Here is a 9,110-nt window from a genome sequence, read left to right on the forward strand (position 1 = left end):
GGCCAAGATCCCGACTAGCAAGGGGCTGGTAGCCGGAACTCCAGACCGTCAGCAAGGCTCAGCCCGCTGCGGGTCTGGGGTCCCATCCGCCGGCTTCTGACAGCTGGGGTCCTGGCCGCCGGCCCCGCTCAGCCTGCTGCTGGCCTGGGGTACCATTCATCCAGGCAGGCAGCAGGCTGAGCGGGGCTGGCAGCAGCATGCCAGTAAAAATCGGCTTGCATGCCACCTTTGGCATGGATGCTGCAGGTTGCCGACCCCTGATCTAGACCATCCCTCACAGGTGTTTGTCTAACCTGCTCTTAAAAATCCCCAATGACGGAGATTCCACAACCTCCCTAGGCAATTTATTCCAATGCTTAACCACCCTGACAGTTCGGAAGTTTTTCCTAATGTCCAACCTAAACCACCCTTGTTGCAGTTTAAGCCCACTGCTTCTTGTCCTGTACTCAGAGGTTAAGAAGAACAATTTTTCTCCCTCCTCATTGTAACAACCTTTTATGTACTTGAAAACTGTTCTCATGGCCCCTCTCAGTCTTCTCTTCTCCAGACTAAACAAACCCAGTGTTTTCAATCTTCCCTCAGAGGTCATGTTTTCTAGAACTTTAATCATTTTTGTTGCTCTTCTCTAGACTTTCTCCAATTTGTCCACATCTTTCCTGAAATGTGGCACCCAGAACTGAACACAATACTCCAGTTGAGGACTTATCAATGCAGAGTAGAGCAGAAGAGTTACTTCTCATGTCTTGCTTACAACACTCCTGCTAATACATCCCAGAATGATGTTCTCTTTTTTTGCAACAGTGTGACACTGTTGACTCATATTTAGCTTGTGATCCACTCTGACCCCCAGATCCCTTTCCGCAGTACTCCTTCCTAGGCCGTCATTTCCCATTCTGTGTGTGTGTATCTGATTGTTCCTTCCTAAGTGGAGTGCTTTGCATTTGTCCCTATTGAATTTCATCCTATTTACTTCAGACCATTTCTCCAGTTGGTCCAGATCATTTTGAATTTTCATCCTATCCTCCAAAGCACTTGCAACCCCTGCCAGCTCAGTATTGTCCGCAAACTTTATAAGTGTACTCTCTATGCCTTTATCTAAATCACTGATGAAGATATTGGACAGAACCAGACCCGGAACCAATCCCTGCGGGACCCCACTTGTGATGCCCTTCCAGCCTGACTGTGAACCACTGATAACGACTCTCTGGGAATGATTTTCCAACCTGTTTTGCACCCACCTTATAGTAGCTCCATCTAGGTTGCATTTCCCTAGTTTGTTTATGAGAAGATCATGCGAGACAGTATCAAAAGCCTGATTAAAGTCAAGATATACCACATCTACCTCTTCCCCCCTATCCACAAGGCTAATTACCCTCTCAAAGAAAGGAGTACACAGAGTCCCTGGCATGAGGTGATCGTAGGGTGACCATATTTCCTAAAGTAAAATCGGGATGGCTGGGGCTCGCCTGAGCCTCCCCACTCTGCCCGCAGGGCTCCCCCCTCCAGGCTCCTCGCCACCTGGGCCTGAGGCTGAGTCCCTTCCTCCCCACCAGCTCCACGCCCATGCTGCCTGCGGCTAGAGCTGACCCCCCTGAGCTGTGCGCTGCCTAGGGAAGAGTCCCCCCCAAGCCCCGTGCCACCCGTGGCTGGGGCTGACCCCCTGAGATCCGCACTCCCAGCAGCTGGGGCTAGCGCTGAACCCCGTGCCTCCTGGGGCTGACCCCCAGAGCCCCACTGCCCAGGACTTCGCATCGCTGCCCCCCCCCCCATGTTCCTCTACGCCCCCAGCCTCAGGGGGGCACACTGGACTTTTTTGGTAAACTGGGCATTTTGTTTGCTCTTGCCAACTGATCAGTTAGGAAGAGCAAATGAGACAAACACCCATTTTTGTCAAAAAGGGTCAGGACGGCAGGGACAGAGCATAAAAAGGGGACCGTCCAGCCAAGGTGAGTGGGGGGCACAGAGAGTCCCTGGTGCGGGGGTGTTACCAGGAGGTACGGGAGGGTGGCACCCAGGGAGGTTGTGGGGGGCATGCCGCAGTACGGGAGTCCAGGTGGGGGCAGTGAGCTCAGCAGCTCTGATGTCCTGCCCCCTGCTAGTGTAACGGCGGGGGGAGGGAGGTGTGAGGGAGAGAGAAATTGAAAGCTGATGTGTCCACCTCCTTGCACATCCCCAGCTCCTTACATGATAACATCTCGCCAATCCCACAAAAACCTCAGGTCCCGCTGGGCTGATTGAATCTCTGGGACGCCGCCTGGTGCAGTCACTGCTGTCTGCACTGAGCGCCGGGCTCTGGTTTCCAGCGTCTCTGGCAGGAACTGAGCAAGTGGGCGCAGCTAGGCGGTTCATGGTCAGGCTTTTCTCTGCATGCACTGGGCAGGTCGGGGGGGGCGGGGAGGTTGGTTGTTTTTTATAAAGAAACAAAAAAAGCCCTGGCCTAGTGAAATTTTCACCCGGCAAAGCAGGCAGGGATCGGGGTCAGCGGGGTTGTGAATAACCCGGCTCTCTCCGGATCCCAGCAGGGCACTTCGTAGTCCAGCTTCTCCCACGTCCTGGCCCAAACTGCTCCTTAACTAACGGGGAGTAGGAGAGAGCTCCGTGAACAGGACTGTGGAGCTAGGGCTGGTCTCTGCTGAAAACGCACATCAGCAGAGCTGCATCTGCCAGGGCTCTGAGAAATTCACCCCCAACCGGCGCGGTTAAGCCAATCTAAGTCCCCGTGTAGACAGCGCTAGGTGGATGGAAGAATTCTTCTGCCCATTGAGCTATGGCCTCTCAGGGAGGTGGATTAACTATGCTGAGGAAAGAATGCCCCCCCCTTCGCCTTGCTGTGTCTACACTGAAGTGCTACAGCCGCATGGCTGCAGAGCTGTCCCGGTGCCACGGGAGCGTTTGACATGTAGACGTGTCCTGAGAACCTTCCTCAGCCCTGAGGAATCGCTCTGTGGCACTCAAAGGCTTGGTGAAAGTTGGCCCAATAAATGATCATATTCCCCCTTCCCACCTCATCACAGACATTCACGGTGTCACCCTGGCACCAGCTCCGCGAGTGGGCAGCATGGTGAGTGGGGGGATCCATGCCCAGAGGGGCAAAGTGAGTTGCCCAAGAGTGGGAAATTGAACCCAGCTGGCCTGACTCCGTCTCCGTCCATCCCAAAGCCAGAAGGGGCCTTTGTGATGTCTAGTCTGACCTCCTGGATAACACAGGCCAGGGACCTGCCCCAGAATAGTTCCCACAGCAGATCTCTGAGAGAAACACCCACAATTGTCAGTGAAGGAGAATCCACTGTGGCCCTTGGGAAACTGGCCCAATGGTTAATTCCCCTCCCTGTTCAAACTGACGCCTTATTTCTAGTCTGAATTTGTCTAGCGTCAACTTCCAGCCATTGGATCTGCTAGACCTTGCTCTGCTCCCCTGAAGAGCCCATTAGCAAATATTTGTTCCCAACGTAGGTCCAATAACCGGGCACTCTTGGGGGAATTCTGTGCCAAAAATTAAAAATCCTGTGTACAGTAGTTTTAAATTCTGCAAAATTCTGCATATTTAGTTGTCAAAATAACACAGTATAATCACACCAGTTTCAATTATTTCGGTAATTCATTTCAAAACACCTGTCAGCACGTATGTCTGTAACAATACAGATAACAAAAAAGATTCCCCCAGGAGTAGAGGGTTAAGGAAACCCCTACAACGACCCAGCTCCTGTTTCTCTGCCATGCTTTTTTTGGGCACCTCAGTCTGGGTGTGTCACACATGCCAGCTGGGCACAACTTGGGGGAAACCTCTGCCCCTCCAGTGTGTTAGTTAATTCTCATTTTTTTACCCTGCCCCCATTGGGGTACCATATAGAGGTTCCCAAATAGAGGACACTGCCAGGGAGATAGGGGAGTGAGAGTTGGGGGGAATAGTTGGTGGATGCTGGAGGTGTGTATGTACTGGGAGGAGGCATTTGGGGGGTGATGGAGGGGACTGTATGTGGACCCCTTGCCCAGACACCCACACTGCATCCTCCCAGAGCCCACCTGTGGGGATCCCCCCAACCCAGACAACCACACCCGTCCCCCCGGAGCCCAGGGATCCAGAATCAGACACTACCTGATGCTGGTCAGACCAGCCATAGATGGAGTTTCTTGATGTGACTTCAGTGCTGGGCTATGCAGAGCTGACACTGCATGGGGCTCCATCCCCGCCAGGCCAGGCGCTCCACTCACTGCGGGACACGCCGCCTCCTTCCTTCAGGGTGTGCTGGGAACCGCAGCTACTGGGAACCCTCCAACTCCCCCTCCCCTTTCTCCGCAGTCTCCTCTATTTGCCAGCAGGGGAGCTGGGCTCTGACAGGTTCAGTGGCCCCTAGTGGTGGCCAGCAGCTCTGCAGCACAGATTCTGCAGGGAACAATGAAATTCTGCGCAGAACGTGAATTCTGCACAAATTCTGCATTGTGCAGTGGTGCACAATTCCCCTGGAGTAAACATATCCCAGCTTCAGTGCTTAGACTCTCGCATGATAACACACAAGTCGTAAAACCAGGGGGAGAGAAAACTGGATGCTACCTAAGGCAGTGAGTCCCAGCTCAACCCCCTTGGTTCCAGGCTGGCTCTTTGGGGACTGGTTCGGATTTCAGACTTCCTAAGAGAGCCCCCTTAGGCTGCCAGTAGGAGCGGGAACCCCCACACACACATAGCATTTAAAGTGAGAGCACTACAATGTTAATACACCAATTTTAAGCAGTACCAGCTGCCTCGCAAGTCATTAAATAAATGGGTGTGCTGCCCTAAAGGAGTTTCCAACTTAGCCCCGATCTACCCCGTTTGGACTGGACAAGGGAAGTGCTGGCATTGCTGTCTCTGGCTGTGCTACATTTGAACACCACAGCTCATTGGCTCCAAATGCTCAGGGAACATTTGAGGCATCGATGGGCAGAACCCTAGTGGTTTTGGGGGCAATCAGGAAACCAATGGGGGAAACGGGGGACACACAGAGCCCTTCGGCCTCTGGTTGGCAGAGCCAGCAGCCTCAGCCAGACCAATAAGTGGCTGTGGAGTGAAGGACGGGTTGATGGTGACACTGATACTTCCCAGCATAACAGCACTCACCCCCTTCCACCCAGTTCAGCTTTGCTCATTGTCCCAATGGAATTTAATGGGTTGACACCCTCAGTGACTGAGCTCCCAGGCAGAGACAGAAAGAAAACCAGAGTGGAGGGTCATGGGGAGAGGGACATAGAGAGCTCCTCACATGGGAAGATGGGGCAGTGGAGAGCACATAGACCCCCTGGCAAGGGGATGGGGTGGGGGGTATAGAGAGCCCCTGGCAGGGAGGGATGGGATGGGTGGTATGGCCTGAGAGGAGGAGCGAATGAGGAACCCTGCTATGGGGGAATGTAGGAGCACAGAGAGCCCCTGGCAGGGTGGATTGGGCAGTGGGGGGCAAAGAGCCCCTGACACAGGGGAGTGGGTTCCCACGAGATACTGGAGAGTGACACCCAGGGAGGTTGTGGGGGGCACGCTGCGGTCCAGGAGCCTGGGAGGGCGCACTGAGCTCAGCAGCTCTGATGTCCTGCTCCCTGCTAGTGTAAGGTGGGGGGGGAGCTGGGGAAGGGGGTGAGAAACGGAAAGCCAATGGGTCCAGTCCCTGCACTTCCCCAGCTCCTTAAAAGGCAATATCTCACCCATCCCACACAAACCTCAGGTCCCCTGGAGCTGCCTGAGTGACCCTCCGGGGAGCTGCCTGGCGCAGTCACTGCTGTCTACACTCAGCGCCGGGCTCTGGTTTCCAGCATCTCTGGCAGGAGGAAGCAAGCAGGCGCAGCTAGGCAGTTCGTGGTAAGGCTGTTCTCTGCCCCAGTGGGCAGGTGGGGGAGTGGGAGGGGGAAGTTGGTTGTTTTTTATATAGAAACCTAAAACCCCCTGGCCTAGTGAAATTCTCACCTGGCAAATCAGGTGGGGATCGGGGCCAGGGGGGCTGTGAATAACCCGGCTCTCTCCAGATCCCAGCAGGCTCAGCTCTGAGCACTTTGTAGTCCAGCTTCTCCCGCGTCCCAGCCCAAACTGCTCCTTAATGGAGAGTAGGAGGGAGCTCGGTGACTCCAGCACCACCGAGCGGGGGCTGGTCTGGGCTAAAAACGTCCATCAGCAGAGCTACATCTGCCAGGGGTGTGAGAAATTCACCCCTGATGGGCACAGTTAAGCCAACCTAAGTCCCTGTGTAGACAGCACTAGGTGGATGGACGAATTCTTGTGCCCACCAGCTATGGCCTCTTGGGGAGGTGGACTAACTACACCGACGAAAGGAACCCACCCACCGCACCCCGTTGCTGTGTCTACACTGAAGTGCTACAGCCACACAGCTGCAGAGCTGTCCCGGTGCCGCGGGAGCGTTTGAAGTGTAGACGTGCCCTGAGGACTTTCCCCAACCATGAGGAATCGCTCTGTGGAGCTCGAAAGCTTGGTGAAAGTTGGCCCAATATATGAACTTACATACCCTACTTCATCGCAGACATTAATGGCATCATCTTGGCACCAGCTCTGCGAGTGGGTCAGCATGGCGAGCGGGGGGATCCATGCCCAGAGGGGCAGAGTGAGTTGCCCAAGAACCAAAAGTTGAACCCAGCTGGCCTGACTGCGTCTCCATCGAGCCCAGAGCCAGAAGGGACTGTTGTGACATCTAGTCTGACCTCCCAGATAACGCAGGCCAGGGAACTGCCCCAGAGTAATTCCCAGAGCAGATCTCTTTGAGAAACACCCAAAATTGTCAGTGAAGAAGACCCCAACGTGCCCCTTCGGAACTGTCCCCATGGTTAATTCCCCTCCCTGTTCAAAATTGACGCCTTATTTCCAGTCAGAATTTGTCCTGTTTCAACTTCCAGCCATTGGACCTGCTAGGTCTTCCTCTGCTCCACTGAAGAGCCCATTGGCAAATATTTGTTCCCCACAGAGGTCCAATAGCCGGGTACTCCTGGGGGAATTCTGTGCCAAACAATTACATTCTGCACACAATAGTTTAAAATTCTGCATATTTATCTGTCAAAATAACACAGTATAATCATTCCAGTTTCAATTATTTTGGTAATTCATTTCAAAACAACTGCCAGCAAGTCTGTCTGTAACAATACAGGCAACGTAAAAGATTTCCCCCAGGAGTAGAGAGTTAAGGAAACCCCTACGACAACCCAGTTCCTGTTTCTCTGTTATACTTTTGTTGGGCACCTCAGTCTGGGTGTGTCACACATGCCAACTGGGCACAACTTGGGGGAAACTTCTGCCCCTCCAGTGTGTTAGTTGATTCTCGTTTTTCTGCCCTTCCCCTGTTGGGGTACCATATAGAGGTTCCCAAATAGAGGACACTGCCAGGGGGAAAGGGGAGTGAGTGTTGGGGGGGAACAGTTTGGGGCTGTTGGAGGGGGTACTAGAGAGGTGCTGTAAGGGTATGCATGCACTGGGGGGGGACGTATTTAGGGGTGCTAGCGGTGCGTGTATTGGGAGGGGGTATTTGGGAGGTGATGGAGGGGACTGCATGTGGACCCCTTGGCCCAGACCCGCCCCTCCCCCCCCCCGAGCCCAGGGATCCAGAGGCAGACACTGCCTGATGCTGGTCAGACCAGCCATAGATGGAGTTTCTTGATGTGATTTCAGTGCTGGGCTGCACAGGGCTGACACTGCATGGGGCTCTGTCCCTGCCAGGCTCACTGTGGGACACGCCGCCACTTTCCTTCCGTATGTGTGAGGAATTGCAGCTGCAGGGAACCCTCCAGCTCCCCCTCCCGCTTCTCTGCAGTGTCCTCTATTTGCCAGCAGGGGAGCCGGGCTCTGCCAGGTTCAGCGGCCCCTAGTGGGGGCCAGCAGCTCTGCAGCACAGATTCTGCAGGGAACAATGAAATTCTGCGCAGAACATTGATTCTGCATAAACTCTGCATTGTGCAGTGGCACAGAATTCCCACGGGAGTAAACATACCCTGTTTCAGCACTTAGTCTCCAGCACAATAACACACAAGAAGCAAAAACGGGGGAGAGAAAACTGGCTGCTCCCCAAAGCAGCAAGGCCCAGCTCAACCCCCCTGGTTCTAGGCAGGCTCTTTGGGGACCAACACAGATTTCAGGCTTCCCAACAGAGTCCCCTTGGCTGCCAGCAGGAGCAGGAACTCCCGCCCCAGCATTTAAAGGGATAGCGCTACAATGTTAACACATCAATATTAAGCAGCGCCAGCTGCCCCATAAGTCTGTGGAATGAAGGGTGGGTCGATGGCGACATTGATGTTTCCCAGCATAACAGCACCCACCCCCTTCCACCCGTGGCTCAGCTTTGCTCATTCATCATCCCAATGGAGTTTAAGGGGTTGATGCCCTCAGTGACTGAGCTCCCAGCCAGAGACCGAAATGAAACCAGAGTGGGGGAGGGGTTAAGGTGTGGGGGGCACACAGAACCTCTGGCAGGGGGAGGGAGCAGTGTGGGGGCACAGAGAGCACCTGGCGGAGTGGAGTGGGTTCCCGCCAGATATGGGAGGGTGGCACCCAGGGAGGTTGTGGGGGGCACAGAACGGTCCGGGAGCCTGGGTGGGCGCAGTGAGCTCAGTAGCTCTGATGTCCTGCCCCCCAGCTAGTGTAGCAGGAGAGGTGAGGGGGAGAGAAACTGAAAGCTGATGTGTCCAGCTCCCTGCACATCCCCAGCTCCTTACAAGATAACATCTCAACCATCCCACAAAAACCTCAGGTCCCACGGGGCTGACTGAATCTCCGGGATGCCGCCTGGCACAGTCACTGCTGTCTGCACTCAGTGTCGGGCTCTGGGTTCCAGCATCGCAGGCAGGAACTGAGCAAGCGGGCACAGCTAGGCTGTTCATGGTCAGGCTTTTCTCTGCCCCCGGTGGGCAGGTCAGGGGTAGAGTTGGTTGTATTTTTATAAAGAAATCAAAAGCCCTGGCCTAGTGAAATTCTCACCTGGCAAATCAGATGGGGATCGGGGCCAGGGGGGCTGTGAATAACCCGGCTCTCTCTGGATCCCAGCAGGCTCAGCTCTTAGCGCCTTGTAGTCCAGCTTCTCCCGCGTCCCGGCCCAAACTCCTTAACTAACGGGGAGTAGGAGGGAGCTTGGTGACTCCAGGACTGGTCTCTG

This window comes from Natator depressus, chromosome 14 (assembly GCF_965152275.1).
Source record: "Natator depressus isolate rNatDep1 chromosome 14, rNatDep2.hap1, whole genome shotgun sequence".
NCBI lineage: Eukaryota > Metazoa > Chordata > Testudines > Cheloniidae > Natator > Natator depressus.